The following is a 14,205-nucleotide window of genomic DNA, read 5'->3' on the forward strand; positions in this document are numbered from 1 at the left end:
CCATGTGTCAGAGCAGGCTCAACCACCAGCTTAGTCTTCCCTGTGGGGTTAAGTTATAGGGACCCCAATTAGTATTTTTCTATACGCCTGTGCAATCTAACAAGTTATAGTCAAAAAATACAGGGAAAAACGGAATGACTCGTGTCAATGTGCCTGGTAGCCTTGAATTTGCCAGCAGTGATCCAAAAAATTCCATCTGATTGTCGGATCACTATGAGAGGAAGAAAAAGGTTGTCGGATCACACAGCTGAATAATCAAAAACAATTCTTTATTTCACACCATCATTAAAATATAAACACCTTTTGTGGTAACCTAATTACTTGTAAAGGAAGGTTCCACACAATGGTACATAAGAAACAATAATCTTTATTTATCAACAATGAAATTTACAATCATTAAAAAGAAGGTGCTGGACCAAGATGAGAGACAGCAAAATACCATGAAGACACCACATTAACATTTGTCATGGAGACAAAAAACATAGGGTCCCCGCATACAATTTATCACAGTAAGGGGCTAGACTGACTATACTTCCTCTATAACCATAAGCCGACTGCCCACCGAAGTGTCCGGCAAGATGGAAAGCATGTCACCCTCTAATGTACCCCACTCATGTAGCTAAAGCTGCTAAAGGATCCTCTATGAATATCCCTGATGAAATATATAAAAAACGAAGTAACAGCATGTGGCTACCCACTATAACATACCGTGAACTGCTGGTGCTTCCTGGAGCGTCTCTCATGCCCCGACGCACGTTTCGCAATGCTTCATCAAGGAGGCGTGTCTAGATAGGGGGCTAACCCATTTAAATATAAAGGCGGCTCTCACTATTGGCCAGTACTTAAGGATTTACACCTGATTAAAAACATGAATGCTCTTAAAGTTCGCACTGCGCCTGCGCGCATAGAAGGTACTATGTCAGCTAAATAATACTTGGACAGCGCATGCCCAAAATCCATGTGAATCTCCTAAACCAATAGACAGACGTTCAATAATCACATGGTCTATGTCAGGCAGGTCCTATCTACAATCGCGCTTAAAGAACATACTGCGCCTGCGCGCCTAAAGGTCCTGCATCAGCCTAACGTAAGGCATAAACAGCGCATGCTCAGAATCACGTGAGGTCCGTCAACCAAAACTTTCACCCAGGTTAGCTTCCTTTCACCTTATCCCAATGGTACACAAGGACCCTCTAAATCCCCCAGGAAGGCCCATTATTTCAGCAAATGAGGGCTTATGCGAGATACTTTGTGATATTGTTGAGTATTTTTTAAAACCACTTGTCATCCAACTGCCTTCTTTTATTAAAGATACAACAGTAGCATTGGGACATTTGGAGGATGTCCAACCGACTAATCAGATGCTATTGGTTACAGCAGATGTGGAGGCTCTGTATTCATCTATTGAGCATGTCAATGGCTTAAAGGCAGTGGAGAAATATCTGGGACAAAGTAATATTGACGCGGATACGGCATCTTTTATTATTACTTTATTAAGATTTATCTTGACTCACAATGTCTTCACATTTGATGGAAGAATCTTCCTGCAACAGAGGGGTACTGCGATGGGTGCCTCATGTGCCCCCTCGTATGCCCACCTCTTTATGGGAGCATGGGAGTGGTCTATTTTCCAGGAGGAGGATGTAGTCGGTGTGGATCGGGTCCATAACTGGATTCGCTACATCGACGACATCCTCTTCATTTGGGAGGGTCCAAGTGATGATTTAGAACTCTTCATGAGTAGGTTTAATGTCAACGATCAAAACATCAGGTTGACCTACAAATAAGGACGCAAGATCGATTTTCTTGATTTGTCGATTTCAGCTCTTCCGAATGGCCGTCTCTCTACTACTATTTACAGAAAACCCACATCAACTAACTCTCTCCTGCACGCTTCAATGGCCCATCCTAAATCTACAATTTCTGGCATACCTATCGGTCAATTGTTATGGGCTAAACGAATTTGTTCAGAAGAATCTTAATTTGAGGAACAGGCGAAAATCCTGAAGAAGCGCTTCCAAGGCCGAGGGTATGGTCGACGTGTGATTCAAAGAGTATATAGGAGGGCTAAAGATACACCGAGGGAACATTTGCTCCATAAAAATTCACCTGTAGTAATTCAGGACAAGGCGGAACATCAGGTAAGGTTTATTACAAACTTCAATACCAAATGGGATGAATTGAAGCAAAGTGTCGAAAAACATTGGAAAATTCTCTTTACGGATCCTGTTCTCAAGAGGTGTTTGCCAATCTGCCCCTCTTTTGAGGCTAAGAGGGCCCAAAATTTACGGGATATTCTGGTCCACAGCACATATGGATCCAAAAGGGAGGGAGAGGGTACGGAGAAATGCCAAACATGAGGGCTATTTTCCTTGCGGATTGTGCAAAGGCTTTGCTAATATGAAAAAAGTTTGTTCTTTTTCAATTTTGATAAATCCAGGAGATTTGACATCAGGGCCCACATCACTTGTTCATCAAAAGGGGTTATTTATTATGCCGAGTGCCCTTGTGGGAAAATTTATATAGGGATGACTACGAGCGAACTCAAAGTGAGGGTGCGTGAGCACTGTTTGGATATAGAGAAAGCAAAGACTATTAATGATGAGACTTCCCTAAAAACTCTCCCGAGGCACTTTAAGAGACATCATGGGTGTAATTCCCATTTTTTGACTGTCAAAGGTATTGACTTGGTTGATTTGGGTCCTAGGGGGGTGATTTGCAAAACAGACTATCAAAGAGGGAATGCCAGTGGATTTCTAGATTAGTGACGCTTGCACCTCAGGGCCTAAATGAAAGTTTTGGGTTTAGCACCTACCTTTAAGGATAGCCATCAAGTTTGAATAGTGGGGGTTTTTATATTATATTGTTTTTGTATACTTGTTTTAAACTATTCTTTTATTTTTAGTCATTTTGCTCGATGAATGCACATTTACAAGGTTCTTGCCAGCAGTCATGAAAGAGGGATATCTTCTGACAATCCACGGATGAAAACTCGGTTTCAAGATGGACTCATCTTTTTTTGTCCTAGTGGTTAAGACTTTGGAAAAGTGACTATGTATATTATCTCTGTCTTATTGTGGTTTTGTGACAATGTTATTGATAGGCACCAATAATGGGGGTCATAGGGATTGGTCTGAATTGGACCTTTGGTATTGTTCGGGATTGAAGATTAGGAATAGTTATATAGAGATTAATGTATATATAAGATAATCAATGGGCATAGGGATCTCTGTAAAAGATATTTTTGTAAACTGATGAAGAATACCCTGTGATCATTTACAATATGGGTGATGGTTGCTTGGTGTCTTAGGATGACATCCTTTTATTGAGATATTGTGTAATAGTGAATTATTTATTATATTATACCTTGTATATTTTTCTATTTTTTATATACATTTATTGGATCAGAAAACTGCATGCCATTATGGGGATATACTATTGGATTTAATATTTATGATGAGGTGTGCCAATATTGTGTCTATCATGGCATTCCCCTACTTTTCTTCAATTAGAATGTGAATTCCTTTTAATGCCAATATCAGTCGGGTTAACATATTATTAAGGCAGTGCGCATACCAGAATTGTGAGCTGCTTGAGAAACGCATAGTGAGTTTGCGGTGTTTCCTTGATGGCCGGGAAATATCGAGGACCCGACCTTACATGGACCACATGACCACTAGCCTTTCTCCCATTGGTTGACAGACCTCACGTGATTCTGAGCATGCGCCGTTTATGCCTTACTTTAGGCTGACGCAGGACCTTCAGGCGCGCAGGCGCAGTATGTACTTTAAGCGCGATTGTAGATAGGACCTGCCTGACATACGAGGGGCGATCCAAAAGTAATGATAATCGGTTATTTCTATTGCACACGGAAATGAAAATAAAATGTTTTCTTCTCTCTTAGGTACCCACTAGTCCAGGAAAAAAAAAATCACTTAAATAGGCCACGATTCCCGGGAGCTACATTCATTTGAATATGAACTGCCAAGGAGTGAACATCAAAATGGAAAAAAACGAGCTCAGAGCTGTCATCAAATACCTCTGCTTGAAAAAAATGTTTACCAAAGACATACACAGCGACTTGGTGGAAACATTGGGGGACTCTTCTCCTCCATATTCCACAGTTGCATGCTTGGCCAAGGAATTTAAGTTGGGAAGAACATCGACGGAAGATGAACATCGCGAAGGACGCCCATCCACGTCCCTCAATGAAGAAAACGTGAAAAAAGTTGAAGAACTTGTGTTGGCAGATCGAAGAGTGACTATCAGGCATGTAGCTGAGGTCACAGGTATCTCATATGGCAGTATTCAAAGAATCCTTGCAAAAGAATTGCATATGAGAAAGGTCTCCGCGCGTTGGGTGCCAAAAATGTTAACCGACGAGCAAAAGAAGAAATGAGTTGACATTTCAATAGCAAATCTCGAAAAGTTCCAAGCAGACAAGGAGAATTTATTGTCACGTTTTTTGACCATGGATGAGACCTGGATCCACCACTTTGATCCCGAAACTAAACAACAATCGATGACATGGAAACGAGCCGACAAACCGACGCCGAAGAAATTCATGACCATGTGATTATTGAACGTCTGTCTATTGGTTTAGGAGATTCACATGGCTTTTGGGCATGCGCTGTCCAAGTATTATTTAGCTGACATAGTACCTTCTATGCGCGCAGGCGCGGTGCGAACTTTAAGAGCATTCATGTTTTTAATCAGGTATAAATCCTTAAGTACTGGCCAATAGTGAGAGCCACCTTTATATTTAAATGGGTTGGCCCCCTATCTAGACACGCCTCCTTGATGAAGCATTGCGAAATGCGTGTCGGGGCATGAGAGACGCTCCAGTAAGCACCAGCAGTTCACGGTATGTCATAGTGGGTATCCACATGCTGTTACTTTGTTTTTTATATATTTCATCAGGGATATTCATAGAGGATCCTTTAGCAGCTTTAGCTACATGAGTGGGGTACATTAGAGGGTGACATGCTTTCCATCTTGCCAGACACTTCGGAGGACAGTCGGCTTATGGTTATAGAGGAAGTATAGTCAGTCTAGCCCCTTACTGTGATAAATTGTATGCGGGGACCCTATGTTTTTTGTCTCCATGACAAATGTTAATGTGGTGTCTTCATGGTATTTTGCTGTCTCTCATCTTGGTCCAGCACCTTCTTTTTAATGATTGTAAATTTCATTGTTGATAAATAAAGATTATTGTTTTTTATGTACCATTGTGTGGAACCTTCCTTTATAAGTAATTAGGTTACCACAAAAGGTGTTTATTAGTTGTGTGGTACATTTCCCAGTATAGGGTTAAAAATTGGATCTGGCATTTTTGTGATGATCATCATAAAAATGTGTAGATATATCCCCAAATAGATAAAAGCAGAGTCACATTCTTACGCTTTTCAGTGTGACTCTGTTTTTATCTTTTTGTGGATATATCTACACGTTTTTATAATGGTGTGAAATAAAGAAGAATTGTTTTTAATTATTCAGCTGTGTGATCCGACAACTTTTTTCCTCCTAACAAGGTATATTTCTTTTTGCATTGCTTCATAGTGTCGCTCTGTGGTGTAACAGAGCTTGGTACTTTGCACTCTGTGCACACTGAGTGACATTTAACTAACTCAGTGTGCTTAAAGTGTTTTCTCGCAGCCATCCTCCGCCATTGTGCTAGCTGCGGTTTCTCCATCACCGCACGGTGGGCCCTGGGTTGCGAACGCACCTTACCATTATTTTTTAGTTAGTGCGTTCCACCAATCCTAACTTGGACATTCAGGTTTCAGATTTGTTAACCTTTTTGGTTTGAGTGACAGCACTGTAGTTGTTTAATATTTAATATTGAAATGAAAAATGAAAAATAAATATTACCTAATTGTACACACAGTGTAATGCAAATTTTCATTTGGGCATTTTACACAAACTAATTGTACCCACATGAAAGCTTCAAATTTTCATAATCAGGATGAGGTTCTGAAGAAAAGATTTACAGATAAAAGCTACTCTATTTTATAACTTCTGGTCTTGAAAAGGTTGTTGCTTTAGATCAAATTTACTGCATCGAACGAACAAACAAGAAATCAATGCCAAGGACAGGCAATGCAAATTATCAACTCACTTGTTGGCGAGCAAAAAAAGTATGAGCAGTAGGTCAAGTTTTAAGAAGGTAAAGTTACCATCAGCCTAGTTTTAATGTTGTCAGAATGTGTTTAATAAAGTATAACATTTTCAAAGTAATGTAACAGAAAAATAATTTTAGATAGCAGTCTATCGAAAATGTGCTTCTCAGTATGTAAGTTACCATACAGAATGTATCAGTAGGCTCTACTTCATAGGAAACCCAACTATGAGTCTTAATATACTGTATATATACATACTGTATCCACCGGCTACATTATATCTAGACATTCAGTACTGATACATTAATTTCTAATTTAAAGTGTTTAAAAGTCTCCCAGTAGAAAAAATCCCAGCAAGAAACACTAATAGATTTGATTTATTCAAACAACGGGAGATGTACCATTTGGACTAAATGAAACAGTTGAAGACACATTAACTTGAAATAACATCCAGTCATTTGTTTTAATTTTTTTTATAAAAGTTTTATGACATGATGAAATACAGAAATAATTTATTTGAATATTTTGCAACCAATTTATTTATATTTATGAATTAATTCATTCTTAATGAACTTCTCTTTCCCAGGACTCTTTTTTGAAGCATATTTATTCTTATTATCTGGACAAATTACAGTTATGTCAAAAACTGTTTGCTCCCTTCCTGATTTCCTATTATTTTGCAGATTTAGTTAGCTTGGAAACATAACCCAGTAGTAAGAGTGGAACAGCAAATGGGTAAAATATAACTTTTAATTATTTAAGAGGTACAAAAAAGTCACCTCATGAAAAGTGCTCAAGTGCAAGTGAGTAATGTGCAAAATAGATGCAAATAACAAACATCAATGTGTGGGTTTAGCCCAAATATCACAGGTTCACTTGCTAATAGAGTGCACTAAGGCTTATTAATAGGGATGAACGAGTAGTGAAATACTCAAACTCACTGTACTCGTTACGAGTAGCTCCTAATACTTGGGTACTCGTAACGAGTAGCAAGTCCAATGCAAGTCTATGGGAAATGCGAGTAATAGGCAGAGAATGTGTGTGCTTGGAGAATGTGTGCGGAGGTCTGTGGGGCTATGTGTGTGTGCGGGGGTCTGTGGGGCTGTGTGTGTGTGGGGCCTGTGTGGGCATCGTCAGATTGGACTACTTGTCCCATCCGGCTATGCCCGCTATAGTGACAGCATTAACGGATGATGGGAAAGTAGTATTCCCATCAACCGGCTAATGTGGTGAATGTAAAATAAAAAAGACATAGAGAACATACAACATTTAACATACAGTACATACACATAACATACAACACATGACATAGAGTACATACTCACCGCACACACCTAATTCCCCAAAGCCATCGATCACCTGTAATTAACATAAAATAATAAAGCAACCTATACTCACCTTTCCACCGTAGTCCCATTAATAACGAGGGTCCCACGTCGCTCTCCCGTGGAGAGCTGCTGCATCAGCTGATGCGACCGCTCTCCAGAGGTTCCAGCAATTCAGTGATGCTGCGCGGCCAGCCAATCACAGTAACTCCACAATAAAAGAGGCTGTGGCTTTACTGTGATTGGCTAACACGTGCCAGCGGGAGATCTGAATATTGCGAGGTGAGTAGTGAAATTTACTCATTACTCACCAAGTAAGGAATCCTAACGAGTATACTCGCTCATCCCTACTTACTAACATTGTCCCATTGGTTCTATATAACAAAGGATCAAAATGTGGGTACAGTGGAAGCCTAGTAGTCCTCTGATACACAAAACTTTAATGTCACGGTTATACTGGTTCTCCTGCTACTGGTATCAAACCTATTGTCAGCATGAAAGATTGAAAATCATGCTTCTGAAGGTCCAGACTAAGGGTTTAGTGACAAAAACAAACATCAAACCTCATATCACAGGAGACCACTTGCACATCCATCAGAGGGCATCCAGAATAATTAATGAACTGGTGTCCCTTCATTCCTTAATATATGCAGCAAAATGAAGTGCATAAAACTTCCAAGAAAGACCCGTAATTGTTGCTATCAAAATAGTTGTGAAAGGAATTTTTTCACCGGGTGTAAGGGGATTGGATACACCACAATGTTCCCTATTCAGTATCTGATGGAAGTCCTAGCCATAGTCTCCTGACACATTTCATCATGTGGGATTTATCAGTGGAGCTACACCAGGGCATTGAAATGCAAGGCTGCTAAACCCACACATTGATTTTTGATATTTGTCTTTGTCCATTTTGCACGTTACTCACTTGCACTTACGCACTTTTAGAAGTCACTAGGTGACTTTTTTACCGCTTAGTTAATTGAAAGTTATATTTTACCCATATGCTATACCCCTCTTTTGCATGTTTGTTACACTTAATTGTTTTAGATCTCAAAGCAAATTTAAATAGACAAAGATAAGACAAGTAAACACATAATGCAATTTTTAATGAAGGTCCTTATTATTAAGGGAAAAAGAAATCCAAACTTACAGTGCCCTGTGTGAAACAATGATTGCCCCCTCCTTAAAACATGCATTAACTGTGATTTATCACATATTTGGAAATCTGAGTCCTTATTCTCTAGCCCCACCCAGGCCGGATTACTGCCACACCTGTTCTCTATCAAGAATCACTTAAAAAGGACCTGCCTGACAAAGTGAGGTAGACCAAAAGATGCTCAAAAGTTAGACAACTAGAAAGCTAGACATCATGCCGCCATCCAAAGAAATTCTGGGACAAGTGAGAAACAGGGTAATTGTGATCCATCAGTCTGGAAAAGGTTATAAGCCATTTCTAAAGCTCTGGAATGCCAGTAAACCATAGTGAGAGCCATTTTTAATAAACAGCAAAAGCATGGAACAGTGGAGAACCTTCCCAGGTGTGGCAAGCCAACCAAAATTACCCCAAGAATGCAGCAGCAACTCATCCAATTGTTCACAAAAGACCCAACAACAACAAGCAAAGAACTGCAGGCCTCATTTGCCTCCACTAAGGTCAGTGTCCATAACTCCACCATAAGGAAGAGATTGGGCAAAAATGTTCTGCATGGCAGGGTTCCAAAGCGAAAACCACTGCTGAACAATAAGAACATAAAGGCTTGTCTTGGTTTTGCAAAAAAAAATATCCTGATGATCCCCAAGTCTTTTGGGAGAATATCCTGCGGACAAATGAGACAAAAGTTTAACTTTTTGGAAGGTATATGTCCCATTATATCTGGCATAGAAGTAACACAGCATTTCAGAAAAGAAACATTATACCAACAGTAAAATATGGTGGCGGTAGTGTGATGGTCTGGGGCTCTTTTGCTGCTTCAGGACCTGCCAGAATTGCTGTGGTAAATGGAACCATGAATTTTGCTGTTTACCAAAATATCCTGAAGGAGAATTTCCAGCCATCCGTTCATGACCTCAAGCTTAAGCGCACTTGAGTTCTGCAGCAGGAACATTTTCCACAACACACCAGCAACTTCACCTCTGAATAACTTAAGAAAAACAAAATTCAAACTTTGGTGTGGCCTAGTCAAAGTATTGACCTTAATTCGATTGAGAGGCTGTGATATGAACTTTAAAAGGCGGTTAAGACTTGGAAACCCTCCAATGTGGCTCAATTGCAACAATTTTCCAAAGGTGGGTGGGTCAAAATTACTCCAGAGCATTGTGAATGACTGATTGCCAGTTATCAGAAACGCAAGATTGCAATTGTTGCTGCAAAGGGTGGCCCAACCAGTTATTTGGTTTAGGGAGCAATCACTTTTTCACACAGATAATTTTGAATCTATTTTATCCTTAATAATGAGGACCTTCTTTTAAAAACTGTACTGTATGTTTGCTTGTGTTGTCTTTGTTTAATATTTAAACTTGTTAGGTGATCTGAAACAATTAGGTGTTACAAACAGGCAAAAGGAAATCAGGAAGGGGCAAACACTTTTTCACACAACTGTATGTAACCTGTTCCTCAGTGCAGCCAGATGCCACTGTTCTTATCCTGCTGGTGCCACCAACAGTGTCGAGGACAGTGACTCTATGTGGTCTGTCCACATATTAGGCAGAGCTTATAGCTCCTGTTCAGTTCAGTTTTTATGCCCTTTATTCAAAATGTCCTATCATAAAAAGGGCAATTCAACTATGTTCATCACATTAGGATATGAAGGAAAAATTCATAAGACAGAGTATTTGTTGCACCAGTATAACAACAAAATTGCTGTCCAACTAAGTCAGCGTAGGGTAATACTAACATAATTGACAAATTGACAAATGCAAAAAAAAACCCAACTAGTTTAGTTAGGGGTTTTTTTTGCCTTTGGCAATTTGTGAATTTTATTGCACCAGTGTCACGGCACAGCTGTCAAATGACCTGGTACCAGGGGCTCCTATGCTTCCCTAACACTAGGGGGCACCCTAGCTTTCCCTGTTCCCAGGGATACTTTAGATGATGAAGACGCTGGGGCCTCCGCCCTTGTCTTATCTCCTAAGTTTGCCCTTACTCCTCCCCTTCCCACATCAAGGGTTGCAGGGTGCTACTGTGCACTGCAGTACACCAACACAACAAACAGGGCAACATAGACAAGAGTAAAATGAAAACTCCACACACAAAAAATATTCACTCACAAATAGCAGATGAATCCACCAGGGCATGCAAGATGATAAAAAAGCTATACAGGAAAGGATAAGGAATAACCAAGCATACAAACCAAACAAAAGTTGCTTCTAACTCCTCCAATACTCCTTCTCAAACCAACTTCTCTCCCTCCTATTGTCATGCAGCAAGTGCTAACTCTGACAAGGTCTAAGTAGTAGAGATCAGATTTTATAGGGAAAAAGAGTGGCTAACTGAGCACTGCTGAACACAGGAATTTCCAACATGGATGATTAACCCTTGTTCTGCTGGAAAAAAAAACATTTAATAAACCGGACAAGTGCTTCTTCTCAGCAGCAGAGTAGGAGCAACCAGATGCTGCAGTACTCTGCCTTTGTTCCATTGCGGTAACCCTGTGACAGCATCCCTCTTCTACGCAGGACCTCCGGAACCACAAGGCCCTGTTTATCAGGGTGTGCCATATGAAAGGCCTGAACCAGTCTGGCCCATGAGCCATCAGAAGTTGGTACCCACATCCTCTCCTTGGGATCGTATCCCTTCCAATATATCATATATTGAAGTGATCAGCACTGCAGTTGCCAGATATTTCATGAGAAGCAAATGATGAAAAACAGAATGCTGTCAGATTGACGACAGCTAAGATCTTATAAGGACCCCAACCCTAAGTCACCAACACACAGATCCAGACCCTCCAAACATCTCCGATCAGACACACGCTAATATTTGGTACCCATCTTTTGCAAATTATTATTCACCTCCTGCCATATTGTGGAAATGGACGATAAAAAGTGTTCTTCCTCTGGCAATCTAGAAGGGCAAATACTATTGAAAGAACTAAACTGAGGATGAAACCCATATGCCCCTAAAAATGGGGACTTATCGGGTTGATTCCTGACAATGTTTATTTACCGCAAATTCAGCAAACAGTAAGTAGGGAACCCAGTTCTCCTGATTCTCAGACACAAAACATCTGAGATACACTTCTAAATTCTGGTTGACCCGTTCAGTCTACCCGTTAGACTGCGGGTGAAAAGCAGAAGAAAAGGACAAATGGATCCCCAGATGAGTGCAAAACACCCTCCCAAATTTGGAAATAAACTGCACCCCCGATCAGAAACAATACCAGTAGGAATCCCATGCATTCTATTTATTTCCTTGACAAAAATTTGCGCAAGAGATTTGGTGTTAGGCAAAGCTGATAAAGCAATAAAATTAGACATTTTACGGAATCTGTCCACCACCACCAGGATTACAGTGTCCCCTACAGACAAAGGTACATCTGTAATAAAATTGACCGACAAATAAGTCCAAGGTCTGTTGGGAATCTCCAATAGTTGGAGAGCACCTGATGGACAAGTATGAGAGGTATTAGAATGCGCACAAATACTGCAGGCAACCACATACTCTCAAACACCCTTATGAGCATCTGGTCACCAAAAAAGCCAAGTAAATAGATCCATGGTGGCCTTATTCCCAGAGTGTCCAGCCAACACTGTATCATAATGTTCACTGAGGACTTTAAGACAGAAATTGACTGGAGCAAACAGTTTACCAAGTGGCCAGGTAGCAGGGGTGTCCCCCTGAGTGTCAACAACCTTACTTTCCAGATTGGAGCATATAGATGCCATCACTACCCCTTTTTGAAGAATAGGAAAGCAATGGGACAAGGCATCTGTCTTAAAGTTTTTGTTCCCCGGCCTAAATTAACAAAAAGTTAAACCTGGTAAAGAATAATGCCTGTTGTGAGTTCATTTTCCCCTTCATCATTGAGGTCTGATGAACTCCCTCTTCTGGTGAAGGAAGGTAGTGAGGTTGATTACCAAGCATCTGGGCAGGATGATGATGACTGGGTGACGGGAATTGCTGACTGGATATAAGGCAGCCGAAGCCCTTCTGCCTTGCTGGTGATCTCTCTGAGGGATTCTAGGAGACCAGTCTGATTCCTGCTCCTCAAAAGCTAAGTTTTCTGCTCTGTTTTTTGCATTTGTGTTTTGGTTTTGTTTTTCCTTGTTTTTCTATATTTCTGCCATTCCCTGCTGGGGTGTGCTGAATTCCTTTTTGCTCTGTCTTCAGAAAATACCTGAGTACTGATATAGTCTTTTTGAAGCCTAGCGTCGTCAGGGCTTTTTACCCTATCAGCTGTTGGCTCTTGTTTTGATAGGGTTTTGGCGGATTACAGACAGCAGCTTTTCTATCCTGTCCTATGTAGTTAGCTTGGGCCCCATCGTTTGCTCAGCCTATCTTTCTATCTGTGTGAGTGTTTTTTCATCTTGCTTCACCGTCATTATATGTTGGGGGCTGCCTATTGCTTTGGGGTCTGCTCTGGGGCAGTTTAGATTTCCCTTTCTGTCTTTAGGCTATGTAGTTCTCCGGCTGTGATGGAGGGGTCTAGGGCACCGTAGGAACCCCCCACGGCTACTGCTAGTTGTTGTTGATAGGTTCAGGGGTCTGTAATCCGATAGCTGCCAACTTCTCTGGTTTTCTGGACTTAGCTAGTATTTCTGTTTTTGCCTCCTACGGTGACTCATTCATAACAAATGCCCATCTTTCCTGTCATGGTGTAAGACGTTTTGCTGATTCTAAGTATACCAGATTTTTATAATCCGTGATAACCATCACGGGATGAACTGCTCCCTCGAAAAAAATGACTCCACTCCTCAAAAGCCCATTTGATAGCTAAGGATTCCCTTTTACCAATATCATAATTTCTCTCAGCTGGCGACAGTTTCTTTGAAAAGTAAGCACATGGTTGCCATTTACCAGGTGATGTACCTTGCGACAATACAACCCCCACTCCCACCTCCGACGTATCAACCTCCACAATGAAAGGCTGAGAAACCTCAGGCTGGAAAAGAATTGGAGCGGTAGCAAAACACCTCTTCAACATGTCAAATGCCTCCCTGGCAGGACTGGACCACTTGGTGAAGTCCGTCTCCTTCTTGGTCATATCTGTAAGAGGCTTGACTACTACCGAAAAGTTCTTTATGAATTTACTGTAGTAGTTGGTGAAACCCAAGAATTTTTGTAACACATTCAAATCCTGTGGACAATACCAATCCAATACTGCACGGATTTTCGATGAATCCATGTGAAAACCGGTTGCAGACAAAACATATCCAAGGAAAGAGATTTTCTCATCCGAGAACATACACTTCTCGGGCTTCACATACAGTTTATTGTCGCTTAGTATGTGTTAGACCTACCGGACATGTCCCTGGTGTGACCCAAGGTCAGGTTAATAAATAAAAATATCGTCCAGGTAGATTACAACAAACTTGCCTACCAGGTGACTGAAGATATTATTAATAAAGTGCTGGAAGATGGCTGGCACGTTTGTGATACTAAAAGGCATCACCAGATTCTCATAGTGCCCTTCCGGCATATTGAATGCAATTTTCTACTCATCCCCTTCTTTACTGTGAATGAGATGATACGCCCCGATGAGATCATTTGTAGAGAACCATTTGATAAAAGAGGTCAAGGATCAAGAGAAGCAGATATGGAT

This window comes from Dendrobates tinctorius, unplaced genomic scaffold (assembly GCF_039654945.1).
Source record: "Dendrobates tinctorius isolate UK_male_01 unplaced genomic scaffold, ASM3965494v1 ptg000025l, whole genome shotgun sequence".
Taxonomy (NCBI): Eukaryota; Metazoa; Chordata; class Amphibia; order Anura; family Dendrobatidae; genus Dendrobates; species Dendrobates tinctorius.